The sequence below is a fragment of the Parasteatoda tepidariorum genome, chromosome 4, assembly GCF_043381705.1.
Source record: "Parasteatoda tepidariorum isolate YZ-2023 chromosome 4, CAS_Ptep_4.0, whole genome shotgun sequence".
Lineage (NCBI taxonomy): Eukaryota > Metazoa > Arthropoda > Arachnida > Araneae > Theridiidae > Parasteatoda > Parasteatoda tepidariorum.
Window position 1 is genome coordinate 55,807,991 of NC_092207.1, and position 21,154 is coordinate 55,829,144.

General features: G+C 27.9%; 1 protein-coding gene across 1 annotated transcript in view; it reads left to right on the forward strand.

Annotated features, from left to right (window-relative positions):
• The window catches only part of LOC107449023 (formin-like protein 1), a 117,305-nt gene continuing 96,151 nt past the window's right edge, over positions 1-21,154 (forward strand). The window contains exon 1 of the mRNA XM_016064418.3: positions 1-184. The gene's annotated coding sequence lies outside the window, so the exon portion shown is untranslated. The remainder of the gene's footprint in view (positions 185-21,154) is intronic.

The window sequence follows — 21,154 nt, forward strand, 5'->3', positions numbered from 1 at the left end:
GCGGCTTGCTTGAATGGTGGAAAGGTAACAACAGATGATGTCCAGCAAAGAGAAAAAACGGTCAGTTTCTAGAGCAATTCTTCTGCCCGCCACATTCTAATGTGATTAGAACAATCGGATTACTTCTCTTCTCCATGAGGTGCATTTCGTGAAGCCATTGGATATTCTATCCTCTAAATAAAAGGTAAAATTTATTATTTTTTTTCATTATCACATGAAGTAAACTTTTTACAAATATTTTTAAAGAATAAAAATGTGTCAATATTAAATTTAAAAAAATATAATAAATTTTTCAAATGAGGAGATGATGGATTTGAAACAAACGCATCGAAGATGCACTCCTTTGTTTTGTTTTTTTCCTCATTAGTATTTTCCAATGAAAAAAAGAACCACTTGTGATTTGTAAATAAATTCTTTTTTTTTTTTTTTAAATATATTTTCGGGGATCTAAAACTGACGATAATTCAGCAACTTAGATTGAATTTACTGTAAAATTTTTGTTATGAGTATGATAATTCTGTATTGAATCAAATTAAATATCAAAAATAGCAGCCAAGAAAATAGTCCAAACAAAAAATCAGTTACATTAATATAACTAATTCTATAATGATCTTTTTATTGATATGAAAATTTTTAAAAATAGCAAAAAGGAGTTAAAGGATTAAAATTCTTCAATTGGAAGAAACCTTCTCACATAAATATGAAAGAAATTACAATATTAGGAAACTAAATGTGAACTATAATGTAATAAAAAAATAAAGTAATGTGTAAAAAATGTATTAAAAAATTAAGCAAAATAAGTTATAAAAATGAATATATTCTATTCTGTAATAATCATGGGATTTTAGGCTTAAATGCAATGTAAGCCGTCAGTTGTTCATCGCTTAGTTTTCAAAACAACTTAGATGATCCGGGACTTTTCTTTAAATTAATTTATTCTTTTTTTGTAAAATTACTTTAAAATGAAAAATTTTATATTTTAATTTAGTATATCAAACATAGGGGAGTACTGATTGGGTTCTTTAAAAAGGAAAATTGCATCACAAGACACATTTTATACGTAAACGACTATATAACACTGTCATAATTGGCCCGATGTGAATACGAGAAACATTCATTTTACTACTTATATTAAGAATTAACCTTACAAACATGCATAATTTTTTTTTGTTGAAAAATTGATAATTTTATGACTTTAATGAGCCTTGATGGCTCAGTGATTAAGATTACTGAGTTATCGTAGTAAAGAACTGGGGTTCGATTTCCGGTGGCGGCTTAAAGCTCTCCCATCTTCAAATAAATGGATATCAACATGCAAGGTGAAGCAAAGTGGTTGGTGCGCAATACTGGTCACTGATCATATTGTTACCATCGTGTTGTGTATCACGAAATTTCGAAGTCCAAACTTTCATGATCCCCCAAATCCATGATGGGATGCCGAGGAGAAGTTTTACTTTTTATGGCCTCTAAATATATGGTTGAAATTTTGACATAGTTGTAAAATTGGTGGCTAACATATTGTTTTTTTTTATCAGTTAACTTGTTTCATATTATTTGATAGTTTTATTTGTGTATGTAGGTATGTATATACTTTATTTAAGTCGCACTAGATCTAGGCAATGTGTTATTGGCGACGGTCTGGGAAACATCCGTGAGGATGATCCGAAAACATGCCATCGCAATTTTGATCCTCTGAAGAGGGGATGGCACCCCTGCTTTGGTAGCCCAATGACCTGCGCGTGAAGTCGAGCACTTTACGGTGGAACAGTTTAACGAGGACCGATACCGCGAACCCTCGGTCCCTACGCAGGCTGATCAAAGTGGTCACCCACCCACTTACGGATCGCAGCTAGTGATGCTTGAGTTCGGTGTTCAACTGGGAACCGTGTCTTTTCGATTAATCCACTGCGGGACTTATGCATTCAGCATGTAGATAAAATGGTTAAAATGTAAACACGTATGTAGTATAACGTAGTTAAAGCGTTAAATCGATTATATATATTTTTTACCTAACTTGCTGCTAACTTTATATTCGCAAAATGTGTTGTTCAAATTTAATTGAACAGGTAATTTAATTAAACATATTCAAAACAGTTTGTTAGTTTTATAATTGCAGAATATTTTATCAATAAAAATAATTTTAAAACAATCTGATAGTTTTACGCCTATAAAACATATTAAAATATTAGCATATCAGTAGAATATGTGGAATATAAAGTTAATTTATCGATTATATTTTTGCGACATTTGTAAGTGCAATAAATGATAAGTGTTAAATTAGTTTTTCTCGAAACGAAATTTTTGGAACTATTGGAAATTTCAGTAAGCGCAACTTCATCGAATGGATTAGTTACTATTTTAATTATTATTATAGTATAAAATAATATTTGCTCGAGAAATCAGCAAGGATATATTTTTCACTGAACCGTCACAGTTTTATCTTTTTCAATGCAAATATTTTTTTCTTCAAATTTTTTAGTTCGCACAATAACTACAACCGAGTGGGAAAAGGTTTCTATAAGTTAAATATTTCATATACTTTAAACAGAAATTTTTATGTTAGCTAAGTGGTTATGTTTTTTGGAAACATAGGTAGTATGCGTTTGCTTCTTTTGCAATATAGGTTCCCAACCTCTTTTGCTAGTCAAATAATTTTCTACTCTTCCTTACGAAAAAAAACCCCTTTAATAATAATAATAAAAAATAAATAATAAAATTCTTAATATTAAAATTCTTAATTGAAACTTATTAATCTCAAATGATGATACCCATAATGCATTTTTAGTAATCTCCATTTTTATTTATAAAAATGTCGACACTTAAAAAAGTAATATTTTTCAAAACATTAATTGCTTAAGTTTTAGCATCACTTAAATTTTTTTTTTATTCATTCAAGCATTTTTTTCTTAAAAATCATTAAGATAAAAGAATAATAAGGGTGAAAAAGAAATGCCAGGAATAAACAGTGTTTTCAAGTTATAAACTTTTTAAGTTCCAATTTCAATTTGAAGAAATAAATAATTAAAAACAATAACAATTATACGCGGATAAATTTTCTAATTATATTTCTAAAAGTAAAAAGGCAGTGTTTGATATCTATTCTTTTTTGATAATCGTTTTAATAAAATTAGCCTGTTAATCAGAGTTAAAATCCAGTGTTATTATTCATATTTTCACTCATAAGCAGCAATATAAATAATAAATTTCTGAATTTTGTTTTGGAAAAAAAAATGCAGGTTTAATTAAGATAAAAAAAGCATTTATTTAGGGAAAATTTAAAGATGCCGGAGGGACACAAAAGCTTCAAATTACACAAAAATATTACACAAAAAATTACACAATTAAATTAAATTAGTTTAATTAACGCAATTAAAACTAAATTACAAATAGGTCACGATGTCGTTAAACATTAAAATCGTAAAGCGGGTATTAAACTTGTTTTTTCTTGCTATCATCAAAATGCGCTTTATTATTTTTAAACTCTTTAAGTGTGTATTCAATACTAATTTTCTCTATTGTTTTCTTGCGATCCTCAAGAAGTCCCAAACACTCCTCAAATACTCTTAAACGGTTAGTGATCCCCTGAATTTCAGATTCCCCCACTGAAGGTGATAACGGCCATGTTGTAAACCTGTAATTCGCAACATTCACATAATTAGGTTAACAAAGTGGTTAGTTGTTCAATAAATAAAAAAAGAAAGGTTCCGTGTTACTATTATATGCACAGTTTTAAAAAATATTAAAAAAAAAAAAAAACAATTTGTTTTCTCTCAGTCTTCCTTAGAGATTCTTTAAGGAAGAACATAGTTAAATTATGCTTTTTTGTTAAAGAGTAAGAAATAAGCTTCTTTGTATCAAAAAATATATTGATATAAAAAAAATATATTGTAAGAGTTCAGTTTAAATTTATTTTAATATAATTTATGAATGTTGATTTATTCAAAATGTGGGTTCTGCCCTTTAATATAATCTTTTTAAAATTAGTGCTAAAACTAATGTAATTTGTATTGCAAATTAGTGTCAGAAAAAAATAGGCACCCATTCCTAAGACTCTCGAGAAATGAAATTTTTACGTCAGGTGAATCTTGAGAATGGGTGCCAATTTTTGAGCACTCGAAACATGTCGACTTTTATCATCTTCATATTTTTTTGAAGCAAGTTAAGTTTTTATTTTATCAAGTATATGGTTTTGATATTTTCCACCCCATGTTTCGCCCTAGAATTAAATAGAGCTTTTATTTATCACTTCCTTAAATGTTAATTTTTGCGACTTTTAACTGGCATGCTTTGTTATTTCATTTTTGATAAGGATGTTGAAAATATATATTAAGGTCATTACGAGACGATCATTGCTGTCAATACAGGCAGGATTATGTTATTGTTGAAGAATAACGTGGAGTAGTATAAAGAGTATCGCTAGGAAATATAAAATTTTATATTCAATTTATTTAGTTAAAATGGAATTTTAGAAAAAACGAGGTACATTTCTGAATTTTTTAAAAAAATGAGATTTAATTGTATAAGAGATTAGTAACACTCTTCTAAAAATTTAGGATGTTCCTTAGAGAATGTTTTTTATATTGAAATGAAATGTTTTTAGGACTGTTAGCTTCTTTTTTTAAACAATAGTAAGAACATTATCAGAAATATTCCAAAAATATAACGAATAAACTGGAAAAAGAATTCAAAAACATTTCATGCCATTAAAATATACAATTTAAAACTCTTGCATTTCTAAATAAATATCTGTGAAAAATTTCAAAATAATTGGCTGAATTCCAACTCATACTTAGAAAATTTTCTTTTATCATAAAATAATATGTATAACAAATTTCTTAAGCATAATAGTGAATTTAATACGTTTTCATTGCAAATTGAGGTTCTATTAAAGTTTGCTTTAAACATTAGGAACACATTATTTTCTTTCCTTATTAAATTTTCGATTTTATTATATATATTTATGATCATTCTCCAAAACCGAAATAGGAAATTAATTACACTTTAGAAGTCTGTAGATAATGTTAATAATGCTGTTAAAAATGTTTATTTATTCTGTGGTAAAAGAGTAAAACAAGTAAGAAAAAAGAAAGTAGGAAAAAAGTGATAACTTTTAAATTGTAACTGATACTTGTCGATGCCTAACTGATACTTAAAAAAGTTTTAAAACACTTTGATAAGTAAGAAATAAATGCACTTAAAAAGTAAAATAAAAAATGTCGATGATATAATGAAATTAAAATTTAAATTGAAAATAGCATCAATAAATCAGATTCAATAAACTTGGAGTATACTACAAAGGAAGCTATGTTAATTATTTGTTATGTATTTGTATATTATATATTATTTGCTATGCATATTGTAACATATCAATGCACTATTGTAATCCCTTTTGCAAGAATATGTTCGTGAAATGACATTACAAATTAGCCAAAAAATATTTATTTACACATTTTAGACATTTAAAAAAATTCAATTTGCAAAACACGGGAAAATTTTTATTTTTGTTCTGGTTACAAGAATATCTTTCTTATCGGTCTTGACCTTGTAGTTTTTGTTTATGAAAACTTTAAAATATACCACTAAACAAAGAAGTAATAATAAAAAAATAACAATAAAAATAAAATAATAACAAAAAAATGATAAAGAAAGACAAACAGTAACACGAATTTGTAACAGGCTACTAACGGTGACACTTGTATTTTGGCACGTATTTTTGTCACGTTACAGGATTGGTCTACATTGCAAAGTTTAGAGGTAAACAATTTACTCACCAAAATAAAGCTTCGCCAAAATTTCAGCGTTACCAATGACAAAATTTTTAAATTACTTCAAACTATTAAAATAGACGCAAATAAGGCAAAACCAACTTTTCAAACCTGAAAATACCCATATGTCTTGTTTTGTTTGTTCAGTATAAAAATTGAAATGTTTTTTTGTGTCGGACAAAAGTAACTCACATGTACCAAAGTAGCCTTTTATTACTGAAAATTTACGATTGAAAATTTGAAAAACGTGGTCCCATTATCTTCCTTTATGAAGCGTGTTTATGAATTTTTAATTTTTTATAATATTGCCGAACTTGCAGATCAATAAAATAGTAATTTTATGGCAAATTTATTTCGTTTTAAATATTTTGGTTACATAAAATTCAGTTTTACAGAATTTATTGTTATTTTTAAATTAATGTGTATTTTTGTTAATTCGAGTTTTTTTACCAACCCTTTTAAGTTAAAATTAAGAGTTTAGTTGAAATTGTAGAAATTGCGTTAAAATTACTACAATTTGGGATTATTGTAGATACTTCTAATTGCTGTTTAATACCTAATAACCTACGATTGAGTAGCGCAGACATTATCTATTTAATAATAATCAGGGTTAATAAGTTTTGTATTTTATATATACACATAATTTTTGTATTTTATTTATATAAGGGTCTGTTGACCTTTTAAATGATCCATTGTATTTGGCGTATGGGCCTATCGGCCTAGGCCGCTGTATATATAATAAGTAAATTATCTATTTAATAATGAAATTGCCCAAACATTTGGCCAAAGAAGGAATAAGAAGAAAATGAAAATTTTTCTGTTTTGTAATTTGCATAAAAGAAAAAATCGAAATTAATGCTAATCCCTTTCGACCTAGGCCCTAGGGTTAAACGAAATGCTTCGTAATTATTTTTTGCTTCATAAAATTAAAATGTGAAGTTCAATTTAAATGATCATATATTTCTATTGTAATTGTGACGTAATATTTGTTTCAATTCTTACTAGCTGAATACGCGTTCTTTGTACGGGATGTAAAAAAAAAAAGAAAATAATCAATAAATCAGTATTGAACGAATTCATGTACAAAATTTAAAGGTATATACGAACACAATTTATAAAACTGGAATAATTTACTTTTTCAATTTATTATTATTCCTTGCAGCCCTTCTTGTGATTTCACCTTATTAGAATAAACAAAACACGTTTTTAATAGTTCTAGTTCATCCCATCATTATAAAAATTTACTGTATTTAGTATCATTTGGCATAATGCCGTTTCTCGAGGGCAATTCATGATATTCAAAATTTACCACAATCAAGCAATTTTCTCCAACATTTATACTTTTAGAGTTACCATAAAAACCTATTTCACCAGTATCTATATTAAAACGAATCTATCTATATCTATATTAACTGTTTTAAAAGGTACCAAATGTATTCATTGAATACTTTGTACATGTATTAGTGTATTTGGTAAATATTAAAATTGCAACAATAACCGTAATACCTGTAGTGCCTATTGCATAAAATTAATTAAGCATAATGATGCTTAATTAATTTTATGCAATAGGCACTACATAGTAGGTAATGGGCATGAATAATAATATGGCAATTTTTACATTTCTCCTAAGTCTATTAGTTCCATTTCACAATAATTTTGCTTTATACTAATAGTACATAGCGTTTTCTATTTCAGTTATTACTTATTACCAAAATTAATTAAGCATTATTGTCATCAATAGTGTTTTGGTGATTTTTTATGCTTCTCTTTAAATGGATTATAACCATTTCCCCCTCTAGATTGCTTTTAACATCGCTTATTTTTAATTTCTATTAGTAATTACTACCAAAATTAACTAAACATCAACAGCGTCGATAATAATATGACAATTTCTTACGCTTTTCCTAAACGATTTAGTACCATTTCCTTCCTTTTAGTACACAGCTTATTTTTATTTCAATTTATGCATATTACCAAAATTAATTAGGCCTCATTGTATTGTATTGTATTGGATCAATAATTGTATAGCGATTTTGCATGGCTACCCTAAAAGAATAAGTACCTTTTCTCCATTAATTTTGTTTTCTAGATTATAACTATTTTAATAGCTATTTTATAGCTCTATTATATAGCTATTTATAGCTGTTTTAATTTTGAATTCATGCACATAAACTTATTATTATTTTTATTTCAATTACTGTTGATTTTAAATTATGTAGTTTTTTAGATTCATGTTTTGAAGGCACATATCTGAACAAAATAAATACATAGTTTTAAATAACTTTAGGAATACTTATTTGGTGACGTAATAAGCCAATGCTATCATTTTCAATGCTAATCATTGAGTTATCTGACGTAACGAATAAAAAATAATTAAATACTAAAGAACATGCAAAAACTCCCTTTTTTACTGAGCAATAACCTAGCAAATATTACTGACATTCGAAAGAAAGAAAGAAAATCGTTTGCCCTTTCATTTTCATCAATGGTGAGTTCCAAGCAAATGAAAAAATTCCATTTTTCGTGCGTCTCTTCCGAACGAACTTATTAAAAATTTCGAATGAATTTTAGGATCCATGGCTAAAATTGTTCCTTGCAACCGCTGTACAAATTTCATTATGATAGATTAATCAGTTCTGGAATTACAAAAGAGACACACAGACAGACAGACAAACTCTTCATTTTATTATTATAGATAATACTTATCATCAGTTTTTAGCAAAATTGCCCTATTTTTCCACAAATTCATATAATATTATTTTCATTTGGTAAATGGAGCATAATATTATAGTTTTTAATAATATGTTCCTTTCATCCTTTATCTACCGAGGAAAAACATCTTCCCAGAATGCCCTACCATTTTATTTAAACCTTAATGGCGACATAAGCAAGAAAATAACAGTGTAACAGTTTCTGTTTCCTGCAAAAGCTAGAATTGTAATATTTATGTCACAACAATACAGAAATGAAATAATTTTTTCGACCTTTCCAATTAATTACGGACACAGTTAGGAAATATCGCATTCCTTCCAAGATGAACTGGACTACATTCAATAAAAGTGCGAACTCATTAGTAAACATTTAACACCTAATTAGGTATGATAATTAATATTAATAAAGAAGGGAATTTATATGATCATGTACTTTTTTATTTCGAGATGTTATCTAGGTTCATAATAAGGAAAATGTTTTATAGGTCATAGCAAAAACTGTTATATTTTTTAACTTTTTTCATTTATTCTGTATTCTTATTTTTGAAATAGTAAATGTTTAAATTAATGATTTTCATGAATAATTTTGAAATAAGTATTGATGATGTTTCCATAGCGTGAACTGCAAAAATTGTTACGCATTAAGATTGTGTGTAAGATATTATAAAAGCTTGGTATTGACAAGGAATCTCTATTTCACACTAGAAAGACTGAAACTAAGTATATATACCTATATTGCCCAAAAGCAGTCAAAAGAAATTAATTATAAATTAATTCTTAATACTTTTCATATTATTTACAGTTATATAACAAGTTATTAGTAAATATTAACAATGAAAAAATTACAGGTTGCACTAATAGTCACAAAATTCTAAGAAATTGTGTCATTATATACATCATTGTTCTTCTAAATGAAGTTAAAAAGCAGTCAAAAGGACTTCCTAGGGCAATCTAGTGCTCACGATATTGTCACTCTCTATAACATGACTACTGAATATGCATATAGATTACTATTATTATTATTTTTAATGATTATGAAATAATTAAATTGTTCTTCCCAGCGAGTTTTTTCTCCGGGAGCTTATGTGTCTTGCGATTCTGAGTTACGCTAGTGATTTTTTTGTCCCCTCTTCCTTCATTTTTTAAATTTTTCTTTGAGTAAGATTCAGTTTATAGCATTGCTTGATTATGTTGCAATAAATACGTATTGGCGTTTGACTTTGGAACTCTACAGCCACACTTCGCTTTTAAGTGTTACATTCAATCTAATAAAATCATTTATTTTTTAAAATGGCTGGGAGATTCGTATCCCATGTTCGCCCCGTTCCTCATGACTTCTTCGCATTTATCACTTTTCATTTTTTTTAAAGTCGATATTTTCTCTCAAAGCAAAGAAGCATTTTCTCAATAAAATATATAATTCACATAGGCTTTTGAAACGAAACTTGGGTTAAGAAAGTAACGAAATAAAAGATTACTTAGGTTTGAAAAGATTAATTTTTACTAGAAAAAAAAAGTTAAACTTAAGAACACGGGATGTGTGAAATAATAATAAGGTATTATTATGAAGTAATTTTACTCGTTAACGAGACTTATATACTTATAACAGTTCAAAAAAATGGTATTTATCTCTCTTTAATTAAGTTTTTTTTTCAAAAAATATTTTTAAAGCTTTCAACATACTACAGAGCTCTTCCCCTGCTTGTGACGCTCTTCAACGCTCCTGATTGTTCCTCATTCATTGCTGTTTCTTTCTTAAAAGTCGATGTTTTTTTCGAAAGCAAATATCACTTTGTTAATAAAATACGTAATTATTATAATTTATTAAGTATATTTAAGTACATTTAATATGTTAATCGTAATGAAATTAATGATTACCTGGTTTTGAAAAATAATCAACTGCACTTAAAAAAAAAAAAAAAAACTTAAGAAACATAGGGAAAAAAAAACTAAGAAAACATAATGTGCGGCAAAATAGGAAGAAATAAAAATGAAGCAATTTTATTTGTTTACGATACATAAGGCCCCCATGGCAGAATTCGTTTAGACTTTCTGCGACAAAACTTTATAGCACTGTAATATTTTTTTGAATATTTCGGGCGATATTCTCGTATTTTGTTGGGGGGGGGGGAGATATTCCACTAATTATTTCCTTTGTTGCATTTTGTAAACCATCATCACAATAAAAAATAATCAAATATCATGAAATCTGTGAGGCAGTAACTATCGAAAAACAGATCGACGGCGAAATCATGCGAATAGGATCCCCCAAAAAGGGGTTACAAGATTTGATTGTTGTAATAAATAATATCGTATAAAACATATCGTGTTTTAAACACTATGTGAAAATCAAAAGCTGCCAATACAAATATAACTGCCGAAAAAGTCGATGGAATCATTGACTTAAAAAGTAAATGATCAAATGCGCGATTCGAATTTTCCATATCGCCTGAAATATATCAGGATATCTAAAATCCACGTGAAAATAAATGTCAATAAATGACGAAAATACAGTCAAAATGGATTTACGATATCGGCATAAATTGAGAGCTTCAAAGTGTGATTATTTAAATGCGTAATTAAAATTTTACGTGTAAATTTCTGCAAAAAAGCAAACTAAAGTTTTTTACGTTCCAAACGAAAAATCTTTCTGCAAGAACTCTGCGAAGTTCTGCGACAATGTCGCCATGTCGCTGCAATTATGCCATGGGGGAATAAGGCAAACCAAATGACATAATCTACATTCAAATAGGAGACGGTTTTTATCATTCTTGAACTTTTCATTAATTTTTTTATATTTAAAAAAATTTCGAAATAAATTTTAAGATGGTATAGATGGCAAAATATTATCTCTCATTACTATTATTTTTGGCCTATTTCTTTTGTTTCTTTCTGCAATAACTCAAGCGCGACCATATAAAATGTAGATCTCGAAAATAAATAAAATTGTCTACAATAATAGGCAAGGAGTTTTTCGATTAATGAGAAATCAAATTGCTGAAATGTTCTTAAAAGAACAGTTAAAGTGTTAAAAGAACAGTGTAACAATAACAAAATAGTTTCAATTTCGGTTATAAGGTGATAATGTGCAATTGTGTGTGTAAACACATTTTAATTTCTTAACACCAGAAATTTTTACTCATATAATTTTAAAAATTTTAAAAGATTTATTACTATTTTTCAAAAATCAAAAAGCACTTTAAGCAAGTAATATGATATAAAACTACATTAATATAACAAATGCTTAATTTAGTAACGTTTAAAATACCCTTGGAAAACTAAATGAAATTTTAACTAAAAATAATATAAATGGAGCTAAAATATTCACTGATCTTTCCTCAAGGAATTTAACTTTTTGCCAAGAGTTCAAGGTTCATTAATTTATCATTCAATTTTGCCGGAGCGGTATTTAGAGCTTCACGGCTCTGTTAATTTATAGATTGAAAGTAATGAATCCCAGTTTGATAAAGGGGTGCCTCAAATTGATCGTCTCTTAAATAGAGCACGGAATACATGATAGGACTTTACGAACCGCAACTGGTGAAGAAAGTGGTGGATCCTCAATAGTTGTACGATGATGCAACTTGCTGCTAATTACATTTAGTGAATGGAATTTATTTTAACAATAGATAGATTTATGCTTCACGGTTTGGTGCTCCTAAACATTTGATGAAAATTCTAATTCTGTTTTTATTTGCAATTAGTGGCGATTCGGACTCTTAATCAGAGTTGGACTGGAATGCATTATTTGTAAGTTAATTTTTTAAAATGTAGTGACACAAATGCGTTTAACTTTACTGTATTGGCCTGAAAAGCTAGAGTTAGAAAAGTCATTATTTCTAAAAATAATTCAAAGTAATGAGCTAAAATGTCAGTATTTAAAATCCATTGATGTTTCTAGAATCGAAAACTTTCCATTGTATTTGTATGGTTGTTCGGACTGGAGTCAGTGTAATTCAGGGAACATCTTCCGATTTTGATACAAGTGATCTATGTTGGTTTGAATCCGGGTGACGACAGTTATGGTTGAATTCTGATATGGTTGAATTCTGCATGGAGCATGAAACTGATATAGTATGATGAGTATGATCAGTAGAGAATGAAATTCTCTCATACAGGTGGGTAAATTTTATTTTGTATTATAACCGTCGTTGAACAGCAGACCCAATGTTTTGGGTTTACGACTACTAATGTTCAACTCCATAGCCTTGTAATTTTGAACCTAATACAGAAGACAAGGGAACTTCTGGATTAAGTATTGAGAGAAATTTGCTTTCGTGGAGGATTTTTTGATGGAACTAATCCGCATTTGCGTTACATGGAAAAGAAGACCAAGAGAACCTTCCAGGATTAGCCTGACGGCAAAGGGACTCTAACCCATGATCCGTCTGCCACTGAGGATATTTTATGTCAGCACTGTGGTAGGTGCAAGCCAGAAACGGATTCGCACAGACCAGCTATCGCTTTGATTCGAACCCGGTGCACGTCATTGGAAGGTGAACACCCTATCCAATGAGCCATCGTGACTTAGTTGGGTTAATTGTAAGATGTTTTCGTGGTTTTCTTCTGTTACGAGAATGAATGTTTGTTACTCTCAAAAAGTCAGATTTTGCTGCTGTTATTTTCCACTTCTTCTGAGTCGGTTTAAAAGTTACAAACTTTCAGAACTATAAGCTAGGACACATACACTGTGTAAATGAGAATGTTCATGGCCTGTGATTAAATAAAGTAATTCACAATAAGGTATAGATTGCGCCGATATTTTATTTTATCCGATGTATTTAAGAAGTTTTTTAAAATATTCTGAACAATTATTCAAAAGTCTTGAAAAATTTGTATTTTAATAATCCTTTTAAACATCATTACATTCAAATGAAGATTGTTGTCAAGGACTGTAACAGCTTCCAGATACTTCAGTTATTTAAAATCAACCGAATAAAATTGGCAAAAAAGCTATTAATGTATTTTATACGCCAAAAGGTATAACTTTTCATAAGCAGAACTGATAGTTTATTTGTTATTTATTTTTAATGATTCTAATTAGATTTTCCATCAGCTCTGACCATTTCCACTAAAAGTTATACTATGAGATAATTACTTATAACAGTATATTTTTTTAAAATTACTATTTGTATTAAAATTATTATAATCACTTATAATATAGTTATTATTATAATTGTTACAATTACAATACTATAATTATTATTGCTTAAAATGATATAATTATTATTAATCATAATGTTTTAATGGTAATTAATTATAATGCAGTTATTTATAATATAAATAGTTTATTAATAAAATAAACTATTCACTTTTAGTTTTTAATTAACTTATCTTTTCTCTTCATTATAATTCATTTGTCTAGTTTATTACATTATATCTTCAATATATTCTAAGATATTATTTATTTTGGGGTTCATAATCTTATGACTAAATTTGAACAGATAAAAGCTTTACCTGTTGATAATACTTGTTTATAGCAACTATCATTTGTATGTTCGTAATTATATTTATTTGTGTTTCTTATATTTTTTCTTTTTGTACGTTTTATGAAAGAGATTAAATTGCAATATTGAAGAAAACAGAAACAGTTTGTAAACAGAAATAACTTGTGAATAGAAACAGTAAATATCTCAAATTGTAACTAATTTTTCGAAACAAATGTGTATATGATTTAAAAACTTTTTACAAGTAGAAAAAGTTGAAATTCTCCTGGCTTCGGAAATGGAAAAGTTAAATAATATTGAAATCTCAGAGTTTTTTTAATTTTTTTCTTTGTGTTTTTGGGGTAAGCTCTGTTTCAATTTGCTTGTTTTAATTTTATGAGAACTCATTACACCAGTTTCAAAATTGTTTTTTTTTCTCCAATTATGTTCCTATCATTTAAAAAATATTTAAGAAATATTATATATTATAAAACTACAATTTAGCAATAAAGCAATATCAGACAGCTAATATCATATTTAAGCAAGCTGGATTTTATTTCAAAATATGTTTCAGTAATAAATACGGTTTATTGAATGTTTTGCAGTCAATTTCATGTGCTTTTACGAAGCATGAAGCCGAACTCTCAGGAAAATATTAACTTTAAATGAAGTTAAAGTTAAATTATACATTAAATACTCCCTCATACATTAAATACTTTCGTAGTAGGGATCCGACAGACTATGGTAAAGTTTTTATCTTATAGTAAATTTGATAAAAATTGCAAAAAAAAGGAAAGAAAAGAATCAATAGATATTAAAAAAGAAATGAAATAAAAAAGAAAATATATAAAATAAAGTGTGAGCTATATAAATATTTTATGATTAATAAATATTTCGTCACATCAAACTTGATACTTTAAATCGAACTTGATTTTAATGCAAATAAAGCGAAAAAAGAATGATTTTCCTTCAAAAAGAAAGAGTTTTGTTACTGGAAATATTTTGACGTCTTTTTACTTTATATTAATCTATTTTCATCCTAAATTATCATTAAAATGAATAAAAACCTAGAATAATCCAATTTTTTTTTTACAATAATATCAATAAATTACATATTTGTAAATATTATCTTATCGGTTTGAAGCGCAAAATTATGTAAAACATTTTCTATAAGTTAAAAATCCTCTCCAACTAATAAAAACATAGAAAAAAATTAATTTATCGTATTTCGTTCTCATTGTTTCAAATATACAGTCAAAACGTAATATTTGAGACTTATTGCTTTTTGGATAAAATTGTACTTTCTGCTAACACAGTGGTCAACGCTCAAAAGTTGATAGTAATATATTATTACAAGAATTGCAAGATTATAAAGAAAGAGTGCTGGATTTACGACTCATTCATTGATTTAATTTAGAGTTCATGCACGAATTTTTGTCTTTGTATTTAAAAGTGATCCTTTATAGATCAAAATAACTTTTTTTTTTGTTGACAAAAATTCAATTTCGTTCGTAGAAATTTGAAGGTTGTCTCATATTATGCTAATTATGCTCTATAAGAAGGTTTGACATTGATTTAATGTACGAAATGCTGATTTTTATGTTATGTAATAATTTTCAAGAAATGACAAGCATAAATCTCACTTGTCACTTCTAAGTAATTTTGAAAAAATAAAAATAGAAAATATATTTAGCCACAATCTTGTGCATGCATGCCTTTTTTTCAAGTATAACTATTTTCATTTGACCTAAAAGTTTTTATTTTTTTTTGCCGAGAACTTACGATATATATATTTTTAGCGGTATAGATATTTTTTACGCACATTTTTGGTGATCAGCGGATTTTTTTTTGATAGTTATAAGAAAAAATTACAGTAAAATTTCTGTAATACTTCAAGTAACTTTTTCAGTAGTAATTGTAGTAATTAGAATCGTTCTTAGAAACATATTAAAGGTAATTGCATTTTTAAAGCAATTATGCATTTTTTATTTCAGTAATAAATACGATGTGACAATAATTCAACTATACAAACTCAAAAATGTGTGTAAGTTATAATGAACTTAGTAAAGAGTAGAAATGACTTAATAAAAAAAGACATTAAAATAAATGACTGACTAAATAAATAACTGTTTTATAAAAATATTTTTCATACTTGAATTAAACCATGAATAATGTTCTATTTTTAAAAAATGTAACAAAAAAAATTGAAACGGAACAAAAATTTTCCTTCAAATATCAAAAACAAACGTATGCAAAATTTTTTAAATTCCGAATTATTAACTTAAAAAAAAACTTAATCTGGTCAGCTCAAAATAAATTCAATTATATTTAAAAATAGAAATGAAGAAAACATTTCGAAGGGAAAAAAAAACAATTTCTTTTTATGAAATCTGTCACAAAAGTATTTTTTGAAAACTAACAGAAAATATGATGCTCTGAGAAGCGAATTTATCAACTCGTAGAAATCAAAAATAACGTAAATTTAAGCTCTGTGCACATCAAGATCGTTTATCTTTTTATCCTGACGGAAAACTCTTTTCGGGATGTGATAGGCGTTTATAAACTTTCCATTATCTTTCAGAAAAAGGAGATAAGAAAGTTTTCTTTATGTGCGTAGAGTTTAAGAAGGATTTATGCAAGAATTATTTTCATTTGGATTTGGACAATATGGTCGACTGAGCATAAACATTTGTTAAAAGCTATATTCAAATAACGGCTAAAGCAGGTTTAATTAATTTTTAGTTAAAGAAGATTTTTTAAGGTTTTCCTGGGAAAAATACGTAGACCAGATAGGTTTATAATCAATAAAGTTTATGTACAGGGTGTTTGGTAATAACCTCCCTTATATATTTAAAATATCTGAAAAAAAGGAAATAAAAATCTCTTACTAGTTAACGATTAACGTTTAGCTTAATATACCATTTAGCTGTCTTTAAGAATTTGCCTAAAATTAAAATAATTATGATTTGCTAAGCTATGTGCAAAAAAACGTTAAAAAAATGTCAGAAATTCTACCAAAATTTTTCTAAAGATTATTTAAGTTACAGTAAAAATACTTTTTTGAGAAATTTTGAGAAGTTGTGTGAAAAAAAACGAGATTTTTATATTTTAATTGATTAAACATTTAAACCATATTACTTTTATTTCAAAACTTGCATTGATGCAAAGTAAGTTGACTGAATAACGTTGAAAATATTTTTCTCGTTCTTTTTTATTTTTCTCATATTTTTCTCATTAATACATTGAAAATATTTTTCTCATTAACATTGGTTATTAAAATTTCTCTCATTAAAACTAATTTCTAAAAAAAAAAACTTTCATGATAAAAACTTTTATTTCGAAACATCTGAGGACGATTTTTAATATTACTGCAAATCTAAATATTGGGTTGAGTAAAAAGTCTTGGCGTTTCTTTTCTAAATTTTTCACAGTCATATATTTCCATAACGGTTAAAGGTTATATCAATGATATCAATATCATTCATATCAATGATATATGTTCCATTTTATTCGATGATCTTTTACCATCATTTGGTGATCTTCATAATCTTCGTTCGCAAAGGGACCTGGCTTTATTTGCGAAAAACTGAACAATGTGTTGATTTACAGCCTCTTCTGACTGTAACGTTATTCCACACAATGAGTTTTGAAGACAGCGGAACAAGTGAAAGTCTTACGGGAGGCGAGCCATCCAAGCTACAAAAACTTTTGACGGAACACCAAAGATTGTCGTAATGGAACACTACTCCTTTACGATTGACTAGCTTAGAACGTTTCTGAATGACAGATTCGTTCAAACTGTCCAATTGTTTACAGTATGCGAATTGATTGTTCCGTTCCTTGGTTAGGGCTCGAAAAACACCACATCCTTCCAGTCTCACCACACTGAAAGCATAGCCATTCACTAATGAAATTCTGGTTTTGAAGTCGTTGATGGCGAGTCTTCACCGTGGGAAAAATGCAGCTAGTTATTTTTACTTGTAAAAACAAAACCATCATTTATACTGAATATTCATCAAATAATTTTCCCAATTAAAATATCGGTTTCTTCACAATGTCTGCAATCAAAAATGAAGTTAAGCGACAATGATAATAAAATCGGACACCACTTGTTTCAAATCACGAACAAAGTTCTTCTACCCAAACAAAGAGCTCAAAGCAAAGGAACATGTCCATGGATAAAGGTGAGAAATGTATGCTAAGCCTCCTTTGAAAGCAGAAAATAAATTCTGAAAGTAAAACAAGTTAATTTTTTGTTTTCGTTTATGTTTTCTGTTGCAATATATTCAACCCTTTAGAAGAACAAGATGTTGTAACTTGTTACAATATTACACGAAAAGAAAAATAGACGTGGAAAAAGCCCTTTTGTTTACTTCCGGCTGGCAGCATTCGCAACTTCTGATTCTTTTATTTTCCGCATCAATGTTTTCTTTTGTGGACTGTGGTCTTTCTCACAATAATTAACCTTTTGAATTCTCGAGTAGGAAAAGGGTAGAGACTACTTAAGATACTTCTTGTCCAGTAGGGCGAGGTGATATTCAAAAGTAACTGTTTCGTTTTCAAGAACGTTAATTAGAAGAAGCTGTTAACTACTTTTCAATTTGATTGTACATGTACCGAATTTTTTATGAAACCTTTCAAAAAGATTCTTTAAGTTCAACAATCGGCACAATTTTTTACAACATATATGTAGTACAGAAATAAAAACTAAAAAAGAAATGTTAATGAATGGTAATTCAAAGCGAGTTGCCGTCGAAATGCAAAAGTATTAGTTTTCAATTTTATCCTAATAGACTGGAATATTAAATATTTGGGTAAAACTAACCGAATCTGTGTTAATACGACAAAAAATTTAGGATCTTTTATTTGAATAATATTGAGTTTCGATGTAATATTCAAAGCTTTATTAATAAGTTTGATTTTACTTTTTTAAGGGTAAACACACCAAGAGTTTTTAACTTCGATAGTTTAGAGATTTCGAAGTGGTCACCNCGAGTAGGAAAAGGGTAGCGACTACTTAAGATACTTCTTGACCAGTAGGGCGAGGTGATATTCAAAAGTAACTGTTTCGTTTTCAAGAACGTTAATTAGAAGAAGCCGTCAACTACTTTTCAATTTCACTCTACAGATACCGATTTTTTCAGGAAACCTTTCAAAACGATTCTTTAAGTTCAACAATCGGCACAATTCCATACAATATATATGTAGTACAGAAATAAAAATTAAAAAAGAAATTGAAAAAATAAATGTTAATGAATGGTAATTCAAAGCGAGTTGCCTTCGAAATGCAAAAGTATTAGGTTTTAATTTCATCCTAATCGACAGAAATATTAAATATTTGGGTAAATCTAACCAAATCTGTGTTAATACGATAAAAAATTTAGGATCTTTTATTTGAATAATATTGAGTTTCGATGCTTAAAAATCAAAGCTTTATTAATAAGTTTGACTTTATTTTTTAAGGGTAAACACGCCAAGAGTTTTTAGTAATTGCAAAACAATCGCAGGGGTTGGAGGGCAAAGCAAGCAAGAGAGGAGTTCAATATTGACATATATTGTTAAAACTGAATGCACAAAGGATCAAATTATTGTCATCGTTTAAATAGATGGCCTAGTCGAAAAGCGTTATTAAAAGGACATGAAAAATATTCAGAGGCCGAAAAAAATAAAGATAAAAAAAGCTGGAAAAGCCACAAAAGAAAAATTTCTCGCCTTTATCTTTCAATTTTTCGTCGGCAACTTCACGTTTTATAGTTAAAAAAACTTTTGTTTCGTGTCATTCACACTTGGAAAGTCTGGGAAATGGGCACCCGTTTTTAAGAGCTTGTCAACTGTTATTTTCAATTCGTATAGTTTTGAAGTGAATGAAGTTATATCCTCTTCCGTTTTGGTCTTAAAGTAATAGGCCTGTTAACAAAATTAAATTTAAGTCTTAAAAATTCTATTCGCTTTGATAATCTTTTGGGCATTTACCATATTCAGTTATACATAAGATTAATAAGAAGTCTCTTTACTTTTATAAAAAATTAGTAATTCTGAATTAAAAAGGAAAGATTTCTGAATTTAGTCAACTTGTTTTTATTAGTTTTCTAAAATATTTTATTCTTATTATAATTGTATTCTTATTTGCAACATGCATGTAATTACACAATGATTTTGAGTTATATTTGTTAAAATTGCATATAATTTATATAGCAACCTTAAAAGCAATAAATTTCATGTGACTGTTAAGAATATATAGGTCAAAATTTATTATAAAATTTCTATAATTATCTTGCATACAATAAATTATACACGACTGCTAGAAATATGTATAAAACTATACATTTTTAACAGAAAAGGATAAATATATAAAATTATAAATTTAATGTAAAAACTTGTTTAAATAACCTCAAAATAGCAAGCATATTTTATTTTTATTACAAGCAAATATTTCATAAGATACTGAAATAAAGTTTATATGATTAAATATTATCTAATTTTACGTTGAAAGTTTATGAATTTTTTTTCCTGTGCACGTTATTATAAATTGTTTTTGTCTAATTACTCAGTGTATTATCAAGTAAATCGGCAGCCGTTGAAATTTTATCAGCAACGCAAAAGTTCAATGACCAAACAAGATATTCATAGAATAAAATTACAAGAGCAAATTGAAACAACGTTTCAGCTTCCACGAATAGCAGAGAATTACTTAAATATATATTCAAAGGGGGAAAAAAACTTTGTCCAAATGAAGATCATGAATTTTAAAGACATCAAAGCAAAAAATGATGTTGAAAGAAAGCGAAAGTAATTTTTCTCTCTCCAACAACCGAAGGAAAAAAAAAAAGAGTGATAAAGGATGTGTGGAAAAAAAAAAGAACATTTAACAAAATGACACAAGCAGATCCGCCTGAAAGGTATATTCCACTTTTGAGAATCGGGAATACAAAAGCACACCTTGTCCGATCTCGCTCACGTCCTAAGCTTCGTGACATGACAAACTTCTGCACTTTAATAAAATGAAGAACAAGCATTAGTCGAGTTACTTTCTCTCATTCCACATTTTCGTGTCTTAAATTATAGAGTTCATGAAAGAGCTTCTGTAGCACTTGGTGAAAGGTTGTTTTAAAGCGGTATTTAGTAGCAATATCTTGGATGAATCAGCTAATACCATTCGCACGTGAGTATGAAGGTATATAAAGAAATTCAGGGAACAGTTCTATGAGGGTAGAATCTGTGTAAGTACTTCTGGCGGGTGAGATAAGAAAAA